At 37.8% G+C, this 16,957-nt stretch overlaps 1 protein-coding gene and 1 pseudogene across 2 annotated transcripts in view; both read left to right on the top strand.

The window, feature by feature from the left end:
• CTNNA3 (catenin alpha 3) overlaps positions 1-16,957 on the top strand; it is a 1,813,915-nt gene that overhangs the window by 1,001,046 nt on the left and 795,912 nt on the right. The gene's annotated exons all lie outside the window — the stretch shown is intronic.
• On the top strand, positions 9,218-14,404 carry LOC111537968 (annotated as a pseudogene).

Here is a 16,957-nt window from a genome sequence, read left to right as displayed (position 1 = left end):
TCTTCTTCTTCTTCTTCTTCTTCTTCTTCTTCTTCTTCTTCTTCTTCTTCTTCTTCTTCTTCTTCTTCTTCTTCTTCTTCTTCTTCCTTCTCCTTCTCCTTCTCCTTCTCCTTCTCCTTCTTCTGAAACAGAATCTTGCTCTGTTGCCCAGGCTGGCAGTGCAGTGGCACACAGTCTCAGCTCATTGCAACCTCCACCTCTCGAGTTCCAGCGATTCTCCTGCCTCAGCCTCCAGAGCAGCTAGGATTACAGGCACCTGCCACCACGCCCAGCTAATTTTCTGTGTTTTTAGTAGAGGTAGGATTTCACCATGTTGACCAGGCTGGTCTCAAACTCCTGACCTCGTGATCCACCCGCCTCGGCTTCCCAGAGCGCTGGGATTACAGGTGTGAGCCACCGCGCCTGGCTGTAATAAAATTCATAATGTAATGCACTTTTTTACATTTAAAGTCAGAGTTTTATATAACTAATCATTTCTGGATTTAAATGTAAAAATAGTTCTCCACTAGCATCACCAACAAAATACTTTGGAGAAATTTAGAAATAAAAAGGGTATTTTCTTAACATGCTAAAACGTATCAATATTATATTAACAACGAATAGTCCAGATTCCCATTATTATTATTATTATTTTGTATAGTTCTGGAAGTTTGGCTTCTGTGATAAGAGTAGAAATAAGGAAGATAATTAGTGGAGAAGAAAAACAACTTAAAAGGTGTTTTTTAGATTATACGTTTAGGGAGAGAGAAGGAAAGAGAGAGAAGAAAATTAACCACTTTTGGAAATAGTAATAAAATTCAATAAGTAAGAGAAGTTTCTTTAAAAAGTCAATAGTTCTTTTTAAGGAATAACAAGAAATATGTGGGGCTTTGAGACAAATACCATGGAAATTTATCAGAACTGAATAATAAAAATTGAATAAAAAATATTGGTTAACATCTTGATATAAGAAATACAACACAATTAGTTATATAAAACTTGCACTTTTTTGTAAAACAGGTCATAAATAAAATTAAAAGTAATTATATCTGGGAAAATATTTGCAATAAATGTGGCCAATATAAAGTGCATATTTTTAATATATACAGCACTCTTAGAAATTATTTTTTAAAGAGGTTTATCATGGTTTATTTTACACACAATAAGCCATTGAAAAGAAACCTCAAAGATAGGCAAAAAATTTAGCAATATCTTAATAGAACATAGATGTAAAGAAGCTTTTCACAAATCACCATACTTTAGTTACAAATACAGAGAAAATATTAGGTATGCAATCATTTTCCTAATGCATTATAAAATTATATATACATCTGAGTAAGCTGTGCATTATGTATATACCTGAGTGAGGTTAGGTAAGTATTTTTTTTAGATGGAGTGTAATTTGCTTCAATCTTTGGGAAATGCCCTTTAACAATACAAATGAAGCAAATAAAAATTGTATATATATGTATTATATATGTGTGTGTTCGTGTATACATTTGTACTTTAAAATAAAAAAATACATATTTATTCTTTGACTCAACACTTCTTCTCCAAGGAAAGTGTTATCTGAAAAGTTGATCATCTTAATTATAATCTGCAGTGAAAAAAACAATAAGAAAAATCATAGTATGTTATAAATTATGGAATATGCTTCCACTAAATGTTTTATTAAAAGTTTGCATTAATACTTAGCACAAATTTAAAAAACAGTATAATTACAGCTTTTTTTCCAACTACACACAAGAGAGAAAAAGAGATAAACAAAATTTGAAAGAAAAGTTTTAAAATGTTAGCAGTTTTTGCTTTGGGAAAGAAAGTATTTGTGTTTTCTTCTTTTATTTCTAAATTTTCTTTAAAGAACATATCTTACTTGAATGTAATAAAAAAGAATATATTTTTAAAAGGTATGACTTGACCAGGTGTGGTGGCTGACACCTGTAATCCCAGCACCCTGGGAGGCTGAGGCAGGAGGGTCACTTGAGGTCAGGAGTTCAAGACCAGCCTGTTCAACATGATGAAACCTCGTCTTTACTAAAAATCCAAAAATTAGCTGGGCATGGTGGCTGGTGCCTGCAATCCCAACTGCTCAGGAGGCTGAGGCATGAGAATCACTTGAACCTGAGAGGTGGAGGTTGCAGTGAGCTGAGATCATGTCACTGCACTCCAGCCTGGGCAACAGAGTGAGAATCTGTCTCAAAAAAAAAAAAAAAAAAAAAAAAAAGTATGACTTTTTTTAGGGGATAATGTTTATCTATAGCTGTGCCCCCACCCAAATCCCATCTTGAATTCTATAGCTGTGTCCCCACCCAAATCCCATCTTGAATTGTATTTTCCATAATCCCTATGGGTCATGAGAGGGACCCAGTGGGAGTTAATTGAATCATGGAGGCAGTTACCCCCATGTTCCTGTTCTCATAATAGTGACTGAATTCTCACGAGATCTGATGGTTTTATAAGGGGCTTTTCCGTCTTTGCTTCATACTTCTTCTTGCCACCATGTGAAGGAGATGTTTGCTTCTCCTTCCACCATGATTGTAAGTTTTCTAGGCCTCCTCAGCCATGCTGAACTGTGAGTCAATTAAACCTCTTTTCTTTGTAAATGAACCAGCCTTGAGTATGTCTTTATTACCATGTGAGAACAGACTAATCAGGGTACAAAGCCAAGTGGATGGCTTTTCCAAGGAGAAAATAATTTCCAAGGAGAAAATAATGTAGTGCCAAATTAGAAGGAAATTGTTCCTCCTTTGCTAAAACTATCTTTATGTCAATTTACAGAGAGAGAGATCTAACTTTTTCTCTGTGTTGTTGCCTACCTCCAAGCTCACAGTAGGCTGCTCAGTGTATTTCCTGAATAAATGAATAAACACACAGTCTAGCTGACTCAAATCTGTAGGATATGTTGCATGGACAACCTCTCCAAGCCCCCTACTGGCATAGCAAAAGAAGAGCATAACCTGGGCAAATTGAGTCAATTATTTCCCCTGAAGTTAAATCTAGATGTTACAAACAGCTATTATGAACGTTATTTAAATTTAATCTAGTAGCAGTGTTTTTATTGCTATTAGTTTGAGCATAAGAGATAATTTTCTGAACTTTACAAATCACTTTGAAGGGAAGATTTTCTCTTTTTCACCCAAAGCTGTTACATTTAAGGTCATGTCACGTGAATCCTAGCCAGACAGGAAAGCTCAGAGCCCAGGAGCTATTCATTAGTATCCTTTATTTTGGAATGTTATCCTGAAACTCCACTTTCCAAATATAAATTAACCTGAATAAACCATTGTTGGTAGCAAAGTGTTAAATATGTTCACTTTTTCCCCTTTCCCATAGCAAAAGCACGGGCAATACACCATGATAAAGTGATTGGATAATTATTGTTTTAGCCAGAGAAAGTGAAGTCTATGTTTTACTCTGCTTCAGAAAGCTACATTAAAAATTTCTCATCAAAATGTTTTCTGAATGTTCATATAAATTTGAAGAGTTTTGCAAAACAAAAATGTGGTTATACGTCCTTAGCTATTAACAGCTTTTGCAGCAGTTTACAGATAAAATGGAAGCGAGAGACTTACACGCCAGAGTTATGCTTAAATTTCCGAGGAAAGAAGGAAGTAGGGAAGACACAAAAAGAAGGAAAGGAGGGAGGGAAGGAGGTAATAAAAAAAAAGCATGCCACTGGGAAAGTCACCCATATTCGCTGAAGTTTGCTTTGACTTAAATGTGCTAATTGAACTAAGCCAAAATATGTTGTCTCCCAATTCATTAGCAATATTGTAATTAAAAGAGCACCTTCAGTTCTAGAGGGTAATGACCTTTTTAATTGAACTTGGGGATTCAGATTGCTGTTGAATAGTAGTTAATTTAGATGCTGAATTCAAACGCCAAATTTTCTTCTGGTAAATGTACAGTTAGGAATCAAATGTGAATTCCCCTAGCAATTTGCTCCTGTTCTTATATATGGCCTTCCTTGGATTTGAGAGGAAGACTGAATCTATTTAAAACTTTATTGTGTGTTTGGACCTTGACTGATCCATAATAATTAATTCTCCAAAAGAAATGTTGTCACATAATTGGAAAATACTTAAATGTTATAAAATATTACCTTAAAACAATCACTATTTGTACTTTCCTAGGGCTTCTTGTTATCTCTGATTATATAAACATGCATTTTTGCATAGTTTTAATCAGAGTAGTTTTTACAGTCAAATGCTAAATTACTGAAACAAACAAATAAAATAAGATTCAATAGCTCAGACAAGATAGAAGTTTATTTTTCTCACATAACAGTTGCAAATGATTACTCTGGGTTAGCAGTGCCTTCCTTCCACATAGTCACTCAGGGTCTTATTCTGATAGTGCCTCTGCCTTCTTCACCATGTGATATCAAAGATCACTCTGGTTCTCATTATTCCAGCTCATAGGAAGAGATCAGGGGAATGTGAAAAGACAGGACTGGTCTTTTTTTTATTTATTTTAAGTTCGGGGTGCATGTGCAAAATGTATAGGTTTGTTACATAGGTAAACATGTGTCATGGTGGTTTGCTGCACAGATCATCTCATCATCTAGGTAGTAAGCCCAGCATCCATTAGCTGTTCTTCTTGATGCACTCCCTCCCCCAACCCCACCCCTACAGGCTCCAGTGTGTGTTGTTCCCCGCCACTATGTGTCCATGTGTTCTCATCATTCAGCTCCCACTTATAAGTGAGAACATGCAGTGTTTAGTTTTCTGTTCCTTCGTTAGTTTGCTGAGGATAATGGCTTTCAACTCCATCCATGTCCCTGCAAACGACATGATCTCATTCCTTTTTATGGCTGCATAGTATTCCATGGTGTATATGTATCACATTTTCTTTATTCAGTCTGTCATTAACAGGCATTTAGGTTGACTCCGTATCTTTGTTATTGTGACTCATGCTGCAATGAATATATGAATACATATATCTTTATAATAGAATGTTTTTAAATTTTTTTTAATTTCCATAGGTTTTTGGGGAACTCGTGGTGTTTGGTTACATGAGTAAGTTCTTTTGTGGTGTTTTGTGAGATGTTGGTGCACTCTTCACCCAAACAATGTACACTGTACCCAATTTGTCTTTTACCCCTCGCCCCCTTCCACCCTTTCCCCTGAGTCCCCAAAGTTCATTGTATCATTCTTATGCCTTTGCATCCTCATAGCTTAGCTCCTGCTTATAAGTGAGAACATACAATGTTTGGTTTTCCATTCCTGAGTTACTTCACTTAGAATAATGGTCTCCAATTCCATTGACATTGCTGTGAACATAATAGAATAATTTATATTTCTTTGGGTATATACCCAATAATGGGATTGCTGGGTCAAATGGTATTTCTGCCTCTAGATCTTTGAGGAATCACCACACTGTCTTCTACAATTGTTTAACTAATTTGCACTCTCACCACCAGTGTAAAAATGTTCCTTTTTCTCTGTAACCTCGCCAGCATCTGTTGTTTTTTGATTTTTTTTTTTTTTAAACGGAGTCTCATCTGTCACCCAGGCTGGAGTGCAGTGGTGATTTTGGCTTACTGCAGGCTCTGCCTCTCGGGTTCACACTATTCTCCTCCCTCAGCCTCCTGAGTAGCTGGGACTACAGGCACCTGCCACCACGCTCAGCTACTTTTTTGTATTTTTAGTAGAAATGGGGTTTCACTATGCTAGCCAGGATGGTCTTGATCTACTGATCTTGTGATATGCCTGCCTTGGCCTCCCAAAGTGCTGGGATTACAGGTGTGAGCCACTGCGCCTGGTCTTGACTTTTTAATTATAGCTGTTCTGACTGGCATGAGATGATATTTCTTTGTGGTTTTGATTTACATTTCTCTAATGATCAGTGATGTCGAGCTGTTTTTCATGTGTTTGTTGGCTCCATGTATGTCTTCTTTTGACAAATGTCTGTTCATGTCCACTTTTTATAATACTGGTACAAGAACAGACACATAGATCAATGGAACAGAATAGATAACTCAGAAATAAAACCACACACTTATAACCATCTAATCTTAGACAAACTTGACCAAAAACAAGTAATGGGGAAAGGACTCCTTATTTAATAAATCATGCTGAGAGTGCTGGCTAGTCATATGCAGAAAATTGAAGCTGAACCCCTTCCTTATACCATATACAAAAATTAACTCAAGATTGATTAAAAACTTAAATAAGACTGGATGCCTTGGCTCACGCCTGTAATCTCAGCACTTTGGGAGGCCCAGGTGGGCAGATCACTTGGGGTCAGGAGTTCAAGATCAGCCTGGCAAACATGGTGAAACCCTGTCTCTACTAAAAATACAAAAATTAGCCAGGCATGGTGGCGCGCACCTGTAATTCCAGCTGTTCAAGAGCCAGAGGTACGAGAATCACTTGAACATGGGAAACAGAAGTTGCAGTGACAGAGGTTGCGCCATTGTACTGCAGCCTGGGTGACAGAATGAGACTGCCAAAAATAAGACAAATGAAAAACCAAAAACTGTAATATAAAAACACTAGAAGAAAATCTAGGCAATACCATTCAGGACATAGGCATGGGGCAAAGATTTCATGATGAAAACACCCAAAGCAATTGCAACAAAAGCAAAAATTGAGGAATGAGATCTAAGTAAACTAAAGAACTTCTACACAGCAAAATAAACTATCATCAGACTAAACAGATAACCTATAGAATGGGAGAAAATTTTTGCAGTCTATCCATCTGACAAAGTTCTAATATCCAGAGTGTACAAGGAACTTAAAACAAATGTAAACAAATGTACGAGAAAAATAGAGGGCTACTCTTAAGGGTATCACTGTCACACATTATTTCTGCTTACCTTCTACTGAAATTAGCCTGATGATTCCTCCCAACTACAAGCTAGACTGGGAAATGTAGTGTTTCTGGTAGCTACTTGCAAATCTACGCATCTGTTACTAGTAATGAAGGAAAAACTGGATTTTATGGATAGCTAATGGCTTTGTCGATATGTATATGCAATATTGTCTTCTTTCTGATGTGACATTATTTCATAAACAATATGCCTTTCATTTAGTGAGGGATATGATGTAAGTGTCTTACTACTTTTAATTCTGAAATTTTGTCACATTAATAAAGCTTCAAATTAAAAATGTGACTTTTTATACCCTAAATAAATCCACAAACATCTCCTTTATCACATTTGAATTAAAAGCTTTACATTTGTGTATAAAACCTTACACCATAACTTATCTTCCACATTTTATAAAAAATATTTCCTATTACTTGATGTGCATTTGTTCCTAGACAAGTGGGCTATTGGTTTCACAAATTATTTTCTAACATACTGTAAATTTTTCTGCTATACAATGAATGAGTTCACAGCATTAATTAAAGCTACTGCTGAATTCAACATTTCGCTCATTAATTTACTAAAACTTCTATTTTTAGCTATGTGCTACTTCTCTATAGATTTATCCTACCAGCTGAATTTTTTAAAGGAATCACTTCTCCAAAAGAAATATTTCTTTAATTATTAATATCAAGGAATGGACAACTGGGTTATTGTATATGATCATTATCATAGTATCCTCTGAAAGTGTATCGCTAACCTATACATCTAGCAAAGAAAGATGTTCTTGTTTAATGAAATATGATCTGCATTGAGTTTTATCAATATTATTTATTTTTCCCCTTGACTAGTTTAAAAGAGTTATAAATTATACTATATACTTTAAAAGGCAGATAGACTAATTTTTCAAATATTACTCCATTTTTACTAACTCTTGTAAATATAACTGTTGCTATTCTTGATATTTTTTCCTAGAAAACTTTTTTTAAATGTTTGTATCACAAGATCTTCAGATTTAGAGTTGAAAGGAATCCTGAAAGTAACCTAATTTTAGTTCTGAAGCTTGACTTTCCTCTTTCATATTCTTCCAAGTGGTTATTTAGCCTTTGCATAAGCAATTTCTAGGATAAGAAAATTACTGTCTCCCATAACACTCAATTCCATCTTTGAACATCTTTGACATATGACTGTTAGCATTAGTTCTTGGTAAACACCTATGAAATTTAAAGCATTATGCTAGTGCTCTTAAACATGTTCTCTTAGGTAATCCTTATACCAGCCTTATTGTTGACATGATTTATAGTTTGAAAAAATAAGCTCAAAGAGGTTTTATATTTAGGATCACATTGCTAGTTGATTGAAGGTGTTTTCTACTGGATGTATCAGATCATATGTCCATGCTTTTTTCAATAAGATGAGTTGTCTTTACTTACATGTCAAAAAAATCTGTGGGCTACTGATTTTCAAACATACAGTGGATGAGTTCACGGCATGAGTTAAACATCAGTTACTCTATGTTTAAAGTTCTTCCTGGCAACAATTCTTGAAATATTTGAAGTCAGCCCTCATGTATTCCATATGCTCCCTCCTTTCTGAGGTGCATTTTATAGTTCCTTCAAATGGTTACTTTTAGCTCTTACATTGTCTGAGCCACTCTTGTCTCAATGCTTTCCAGTTTATTGTTTGGTAATACCACTCCATGTGATGTTCAAAATAGAATGTAGTGTTCTTGGATTGGCCAAACTAGCAAACTGTAACATGGGATTACCATCTCAATTGTTATAGAAACTTTATTAATGTAGTCCTATTGAATTAGCTCAGCAAACCACATTGTAGCATTCATTTCTGTTAAGATTAAGGTTGGCATATAATTTTATATATTAATAAGTTGGTGAGATATTGGCTTTACATTTTGAATTACATTTTTATTCTTTCTAATTTCCTGCTTTATCCTTTGAAAAGAGCCCATGAAATTCTTTGTCCACTCTGATTTTTGTGTCCTGAAATTTCCATGTTGTTACAATGAAAAAGAATCAAAGTATGGCTGCATTAAAAGGAGAGTATTTCTAAAATGTAAAGCACTTTGCAAAAGCACTCAACATACATTCTTTCTAGCTCTTATAGCTACATTATAATGTGGGTATTAGCATACATATTTTGCTCATTACAATTTAGTAATTTGTTCAAGTCCATAAAGAAAGAAGTTTAGAGGAGATGAATCCACCCATATCTGTTTTGTTTTTCCTGCAATGTCATAATGATATTGATAAGTGTATGTTATCCTAAAGGACTAACTAATCAGAAATAGATTATAGAAAACACTCAGTGATATCTCTAGTATTAGGTCAACGTCCAAGGGACTTATGCAACACTTGTGCTAGAAGTGAGAGAGGTGAAAATCATTGTATTACAATATCTGAAACGAACATGCCTGTGATTTGTGAAACCAGTGAGGTTAGCTTTCCATATCCAAGTTTGGACCATTGCTTCATGCATCCAAAAGCAGATAGATCAACATTACATGATCTTGTACTTCATATAGCTCAAACATATTTGAATCTTCATATCTGCCACTGTGACCAACTGTCTGTGTTTGTCTGGGAAGGTATCAAAAGTAGAGTAACCGGGCAATGTAATTATGCCAGTGTAGAATTGCTAGTGTATATTTACTCTTGATTCTAAGTTGGCAGAGGGCATTAGAGCTCCACTTTACAGCACTTTAGCAATGATACATGGGTTTATTGTGTCCATCAACTTCATTTACCAGAAAATCAGATACCTGGTCTTAACCTCGTTGACTCTGCTTAAAGGTAGACCCCTTAATTAAATCTTCCCCATATCAGCAATCCAGGTCTGTAGAAGATGGCTTGTAAATGAGTTGTAGTCTCTGGAAACAAGGCAAAGATCACCTACAGCATATTAGTGCTAGATCTCTTAATATTTGTTTCTCCAGATTTTTAGATCTTAAGACAGAAAATCACCTACAGTTGGCCTTAGTATTTGTGGGTTCCATATCCATGTGTTTAACCAACTACAGATGAAAAATGTGGCTAGGCCTATAGTAGTTGTGTGTGTACTGAACATGTACAAACTTTTCCTTTCTTGTCATGATTCCTTACACAATGCAGTGTACAAATAACAACTGTTTGCATAGCATATACATTGAGTTATAAATTATAAGTAATCTAGAGATGATTTAAAGTAAATAGGAGGATGTGCATAGGTTTTATGCAAATACTACATCATTGTATATAAGAGACTTCAGCATCCATGAATTTTGGTGTCCATGGGAGTCCTGGAACCAGTCTCCACACTGAAACAGAGTAATGACTGTATATTTCTTCAAATCCCTTTACAATACTGAGAACAGTGCTCAGGCTATAGTACGTTACATATACACATATTCATTGATTACAGGTTTAACTTTCTAATTTATTGGTCTCAGAAGCAGTGAGATAAAATATTGAAACAATGATGATGTAGGGATTTTCACACATAATTTTAACTTCTCTTTCCAAAGTATGTTGAGAGTTTTTGTCCTAAATGTATATAGTATCAGCACATACATATATACACAAATTATTCAATGAAGCTTTTACATTTTTAGATGATTTCCCCTTATCACTTAGCACATTTCTTCTCACTGTCAACTGGTGTGTGCTAAGGGAATGCAAATTAACTGTATTATTAATTTAAGTAAGACATAATTAGTAAAGTAAATCTTCTGCCAAAAACCACATAACACATTCCAGGGCCAAATATAAATGAGCTATGATTAGCCTGCTGTTCCCCTTTATTAGTTCAGATTAATGGTATATTCCCTGTGGGTATAAAGATGCACAACCATGTGTTTTCAAAGGGTCTTAGGACCATTTGTTAACTGCAATGGGAGCTTCACATCTCACTATCTTGTGAGGACTTCCTGGTATTTAATCAATGTGAGAAAGGAGGACAAGTATCAATTGATTAAAAAACATGAATAGGGTTTGTAAGCAGAACATTTAATGAGCTAACTAAATTTCTCTACCAGTCAATAGCAAACATGGGCTCCCTTCATGCAAGTACTGCATCGTTTCTTCTCCTGCCTGGTACCATTATCCAGACTGTGAATAGCATTGTTTTCAGAGAGCACTTTCAGAAGCATTCTTAACTAGAGGAAACACAGGGAGTAGCAATCCATTAATGAAGCAGATTCACATCGATTAATTACATTCTGCTTCCTCTGTTCAGGCCTGTAGCACAGCTCCAGAAGGGGAAAAAATATGATGCAAGGAAGAGAAAAGCCCTCAAATTAAATTTTCAAGTCTGATTTATGAGACTCCTCTGAAAATCTAGTTTTTTTCTAATTTTAGTTATTTGTTTCTCTGCTTCCCTGACAAGGCTGTTCTAACACCACCTGGGTTTTGGCTTGTTGCCTGCCTCATTCCTTTCTTGGCTTGTTCTCATTACAGCACTTTTGCCTGATAGGAGTGAAGACCCTTGAAACTGGGAATCCAGACTATATAGAGCAAAACCTATTGCTGGCAATGGACAGTTAAGAGACAACATAGGCTATTAACTGATGCTGTTGTTTTCTGGTAGCCATTGTGGGGCACTGCATGTGTGCCATTATTCACAATCAGGGTCATCATTCTAGTCCCTGCTGGGATTCATTTTTATCAAGAACAAGTAAGTAAGATGACTATAGAGTGTGCTGTGCAGTGAACTGGCATTTAGGATTTTTTTTTTTGATGACCTTAGTCCTTCCTAATTGTGTTTTGTGGATATAAGGCCAAGTGATTTAGGCCTGTGTGTGTGCACAAGGGTACAGTTTGGAGTATTAACTATAGTGCTATTGCTTCCATTTGTAGAGGATTGTAGGATTTAGAAAACTGGCCCTTGGGTAGGATGGTAGCAGCATCTTCCATTAATAGCCATAAAAGTCAGGAATACTTCAAAAACATTTTAAAAGATAAAAATGAGAAAACATATGTTACTAGAAACAACTATCATATATCTCATACCCTGCATAAAGAGAGAATCATTAACAGCTAATTTTATATTCAAATAATTATGAAGTTGTGGTCTGCAGAGTCAGCTCCTTTCTCTCCCCTCCTCTCCCTTTTCTTTATTCTTTCTTGCTAGACAAGATCAGGTTAAAAAGAAAATCCATGAAAACCAACAAGGGTGGCTAAGAAGCTAGAATGATAGAGCAGAAAAGGCCAGAATCACCTGGCCTCACACTGTGATTGGATAGAAGAGACACTGACTTTCCTGGAGTCACTTGAGTCTCAATCCTAAACAAGGACTGTGATGCCAAGCCTCTGTCTACTCAAGAACCACACTTCCCCCAACCCCCACAACCCCAGGACAGATCTGATTCTTATTATTCTACAGTTGCTTGAAACTTCTTATAAATTTACAGTTGTGCCTATGAGCAAAGACTTAAAATGAAGACAGTCCTAGAGAAGTACCCTCAGGAATACACTGTTGATGTCAGAGCTTTAGAACCACAAATTTGGATGGAGGGTCACTGGAAAAAGTGACCGCAGATGCAGAGTGTAACAGCAAGTATTAAGTGTGTGTGTGGGGGCGGGGGCGGGGAGGGAGTTGATAAACCTGACTTTGTATGGAAGGAATCACATCTGGCTTGAGTCTCCCAGTGGATGTCACTTCTTTTAACTTGTAGGTTTACTTACACTCAGAAAAATCTAGTCTCCCGAATTGCCTAGGAAGCTAGCACCAATTCTCTGTTTATGAAAACATCAACCACAGTTTAGCATTTTAATTGAAAGAAAAGATAGCTTATCAATTCAAGTTGGTTATAATACCCTCAAGTGCTATGATATGCTTCTCTAAGTTTCCTAATGTCACTCATGATCCATGCTCTTGAAACAGCATGACATAATGTCAGGAATGCTGAGTTTGGAGTGGAATATCTCTGTTGCACCACTTATGGTTTTTAAGATTTTTTATTTCTCTTAATCTGTAAAATGGGTATGACATCATGAGGATTAACAGTGATGCCCATAAAGTGCCTAACACAGTGCTTGACCTTACTGGGGATTCAGTAAGTAAGAGAAGGGAATTGTTTGTTGCTCTTGTTTTGTTATTAACAGCAGTATTGAAGAGCCCTCTTGCTGCTCCCACTTTCTGTTTTTATGGTGTCCCAAACATTCCCCAGCAGGGCAGCCTCTCTTGCTCCCTTCTGCCTGATGTCCTTTCTTAGCAACCCAGAATATTCATCATTCTTACCAGGCACCTGGAGGAAGGAAGCCTCTAGTTCCTCTCTGGTTTGCCTGGTTATCACAGCTTTCTCAGCTGAGCCTTCAGTGAGGAATCATGGTCCTTCTCTAGAACACTAGTTTCTAAATTTTATAGTTATTTATGCCCATTAGTAAAATTATGTTGAGGCTATACTCCAAATATATGTTTATTTATTTATAAATAATACATATGCACTACTATACTAATAAGTAAAACAAAGAAATTTTATAAACATTGGAATGGAAATGGTACATTCAGTTGTTTTCTTATATGTTGTCATGGCTCATCTTGCACACCTTCTGGGGTGCACAGCTTGAAAAGCATTGCTCGAGGGGATTATCATGTTTTTGTAAATTAGACTGTCTTACCCATAAACCAAGTACCTCAGTCATCATCCAGAAAATGCCTTCCACACCCTTTGGTCTCTTTCCATGAGGAAATCCCATAGCCTGTCTCTGCAGCATCTGAACTATCACTCTAGCCCTCATGCTGGCCCTCTGACCCAGTGCTTCTACATTTTGTCTGTACATGTGATTCACCTGGGGACCAGTTCAAAATGTCTGTGGCCCATCTCAAACCAATTAAATAAAAATATTGGCAGGTGCAGGGCCCGCCTCTGGGATCGTCTGGGCCTGGTGGTTTTGTCCCTAAGTGCCCTGCCGTTGGGGTGGGAGAAGGAAGGGAGGCACTCAAGGACCCAAGTTTCTTCATCATGGGGGATGTGGTCCATTGGTGCAGGAGCCCTGGGGGCTGCTGCCTTGGCATTGCTGCTGGCCAACACAGACGTGTTTTTGTCCAAGCCCCAGAAAGCAGCACTGGAGTACCTGAAGGACATAGACTTGAAAACACTAGAGAAGGAACCAAGGACTTTGAAAGCAAAGGAGCTACAGGAAAAAAATGGAGCTGTGATTATGGCCGTGCGGAGGCCAGGCTGTTTCCTTGTCTAGAGGAAGTTGCGGATCTGTCCTCTCTGAAACACATGTTGGACGAGCTGGGCGTCCCCCTCTATGCGGTTGTAAAGGAGCACATCAGGACCGAAGTGAAGGATTTCCAGCCTTATTTCAAAGGAGAAATCTTCCTGGATGAAAAGAAAAAGTTCTATGGTCCACAAAGGCAGAAGATGATGTTTATGGGATTTATCCATCTGGGAGTGTGGTACAACTTCTTCCGAGCCTGGAATGAAGGCTTCTCTGGAAACCTGGAAAGGGAAGGCTTCATCCATCCACGAGTTTTCGTGGTGAGATCAGGAAAGCAGGGCATTCTTCTTGAGCACTGAGAAAAGGAATTGGAGACAAAGTAAACCTACTTTCTGTTCTAGAAGCTGCTAAGATGATCAAACCACAGACTTTGGCCTCAGAGAACATATGATTGTGTGAAACTGCCCAATTTAGGGATAACCAGGGGCATTCACCTGTATTCATGGGATGTATTGTTTCCACTTGTGTCCCTAGGGAGTGAGAAACCCATTTATACTCTACTCTCAGTATGGATTATTAATGTATTTTAATATTCTGTTTAGGCCCAGTTAGGCAAAATAGCCCCAAAACAAGATGAACAAAAATCTGAAAAACTAATGGGGATTATTAAGCTAAAACCTGGAAGCTTTTATAGCTTAAAATTGACTGCCGGCCTGGGTGTGGTGGCTTAAAATCGACTGCCGGCCTGGGTGTGGTGGCTCACACCTGTAATCCCAGCACTTTGGGAGGCCGAGGTGAGCAGGTCACTTGAGGTTGGGAGTTTGAGACCAGCCTGGGCAACATGGCGAAACCCCGACTCTACTAAAAATACAAAAATCAGTCAGGTGTGGTGGCACGCACCTGTAGTCCCAGCTACTCGGGAGGCTGAGGCAGGAGAATCACTTGAACCTGGGAGGTGGAAGTTGCAGTGAGCCGAGATCACCCTGCCCTCCAGCCTGGGTGACGGAGACTCCATCCCCCTACCAAAAAAAAAAAAAAACTGCTGTGCCTCATTACAAATGTATGTGGTGTTTGAGTGCTGTTGCTTGAAATTATTTTTCTTTTCAGGTCTTCAAAAATCCAAGAACAGTTGATGATTGACTTGAAGATTACAGAATTTAAGGTTTTTTGGTAAATAAATAAATAAATAAATAGATTGATAAATTTGTGGGTCTGCCCTGAGGCTGTGAAGGGCCTCTTTTGTTTAGCCCAGTGAGCTGTTGGACTGGAGTAGGAAACCATTTACCATAGGTCCTGATCAACACTCCCATTCTGGGAAGCTGAGGCCTCAGAGGCTACTGGAGAGCAGGTCTTTTTGTTTTGTTTTCTTTTTTCTTTTCTTTTTTGAGACAGAGTCACTCTCTGTCACCCAGGCTGGAGTGTAGTGGCGCGATCCCGGCTCACTGCAACTTCTGCCTCCGAGTTCAAGCAATTCTCCTGCCTCAGCCTCTCAAGTAGCTCAGATTACAGGCACCCATCATCACACCCAGCTTTTTTTTTTTTTTTGTATTTTTAGTAGGGATGGGGTTTCACCATGTTGGCCAGGCTGATCTCGAACTCCTGATCTCAGGTGATCCACCTGCCTCAGTCTACCAAAGTGCTGGAATTATAGGCATGAGCCACTGTGCCTGGGCTAGAACAGGTGTCCTTTGCCTACCTTCCTTCTGTTTTCCTCAGTCACATTAGAGAGAGAAGGGTCTTGCTCCAAATCCCGTTCTGGAGAAGGCAACCTGATACAGTTTTGTCCAGGGCCCGCCCAACCTGCACAGCAATGGCCCTATCAACGTATTGCAAATGAAAGGATGAGTTGAGTTGAAGTTTTGCTTTGCTCTCCGGCTGTTTATAAAGCAAGCTTGAGAATCAACCAGAGTGGATGATTGACAGGAGGAAGGGAGGAAGGCATAAAAGGTGACTGCCTTCACCTTCTTACCTTCAAATAGCCCCTTCACCTTCTTACCTTCAGAATAGTCCTTCTATTTATCTCTTTTCTCCCTTCTTCTGTCTTTCTTTTTTTTTTTTTTTTTAACTGAAAATGAGGTAAGGAGAGAGAAGGTCTTTCCAATATTTTCCTTAGCATCATGAGACATCCCAAATCAGAGTGAAATAAACATTTAATTACCTGGAGTGCCTGGGATAGGGTATTCTTCTTTAAGCTTGTATTTATATTTGTATATATATGCATTCATGTATATATGTTAGGGACTGCTTAATCACCAGGAAAAAGTTTTCCTTCCACTTTACCCTTTTCTTTCACTTGCTACTTTGGCACCCCTTGTGAAAAAAGCTTTCTAAAAGCCTGAATCCATATTCTTGCCTGAGAGGTGAGTTGAAATGCAGGCATCTAGATTAATATCTAATTATACTGGTGCTTAGCTGCTACCATTGAGGCCAAAAAACACGTCTATCCTCTCCCACAGCAAAGTCGCTCTCTGTTATCTTAAGATCTCTGGGAGGCATATATTTGCATCGGAACAAAGTGACTCAAATATGTTTCTCTGACCTCCTCACAATGGTCTCTTGCCCACAAACCGTATAAGGCCACTGTAGGCATGTGGCTGCAGGTATCTTCTGAGATGATCGTGCTTCTGTTTACCCTGGTCTCTTTGCAGTATTTCTGGTCTGAGCAGTTTTTCTGAGGTGGTTCCCTTGATGCCTCATGTGCAGAAGCTGCTGCACGGAGGATACTGTGTACTGGATCCTGGATACTGGATCAAAGAGTATTGGCTGCAGGCTGAGACTCAAATTGTTTGTTCATTAATTTGTTGAAATAATTGAGTATATCTTTCGCTCCTAAAAAGTCGAACACATATTATCAGATGATAACTTAGGGTCAGAAAGTTCAAATGGCTTGTCAAAGGTAACATATGTGGTCATAATGGCACTAAATGGAGGGCCAACCATGATAAAATAATAATAGTAAACAAAGCATATAGAGAGATCAACAGACAGACAAATAAATACTTAA

Source organism: Piliocolobus tephrosceles, chromosome 9 (assembly GCF_002776525.5).
Source record: "Piliocolobus tephrosceles isolate RC106 chromosome 9, ASM277652v3, whole genome shotgun sequence".
Lineage (NCBI taxonomy): Eukaryota > Metazoa > Chordata > Mammalia > Primates > Cercopithecidae > Piliocolobus > Piliocolobus tephrosceles.
This window is presented reverse-complemented; position numbering and strand designations above follow the sequence as displayed.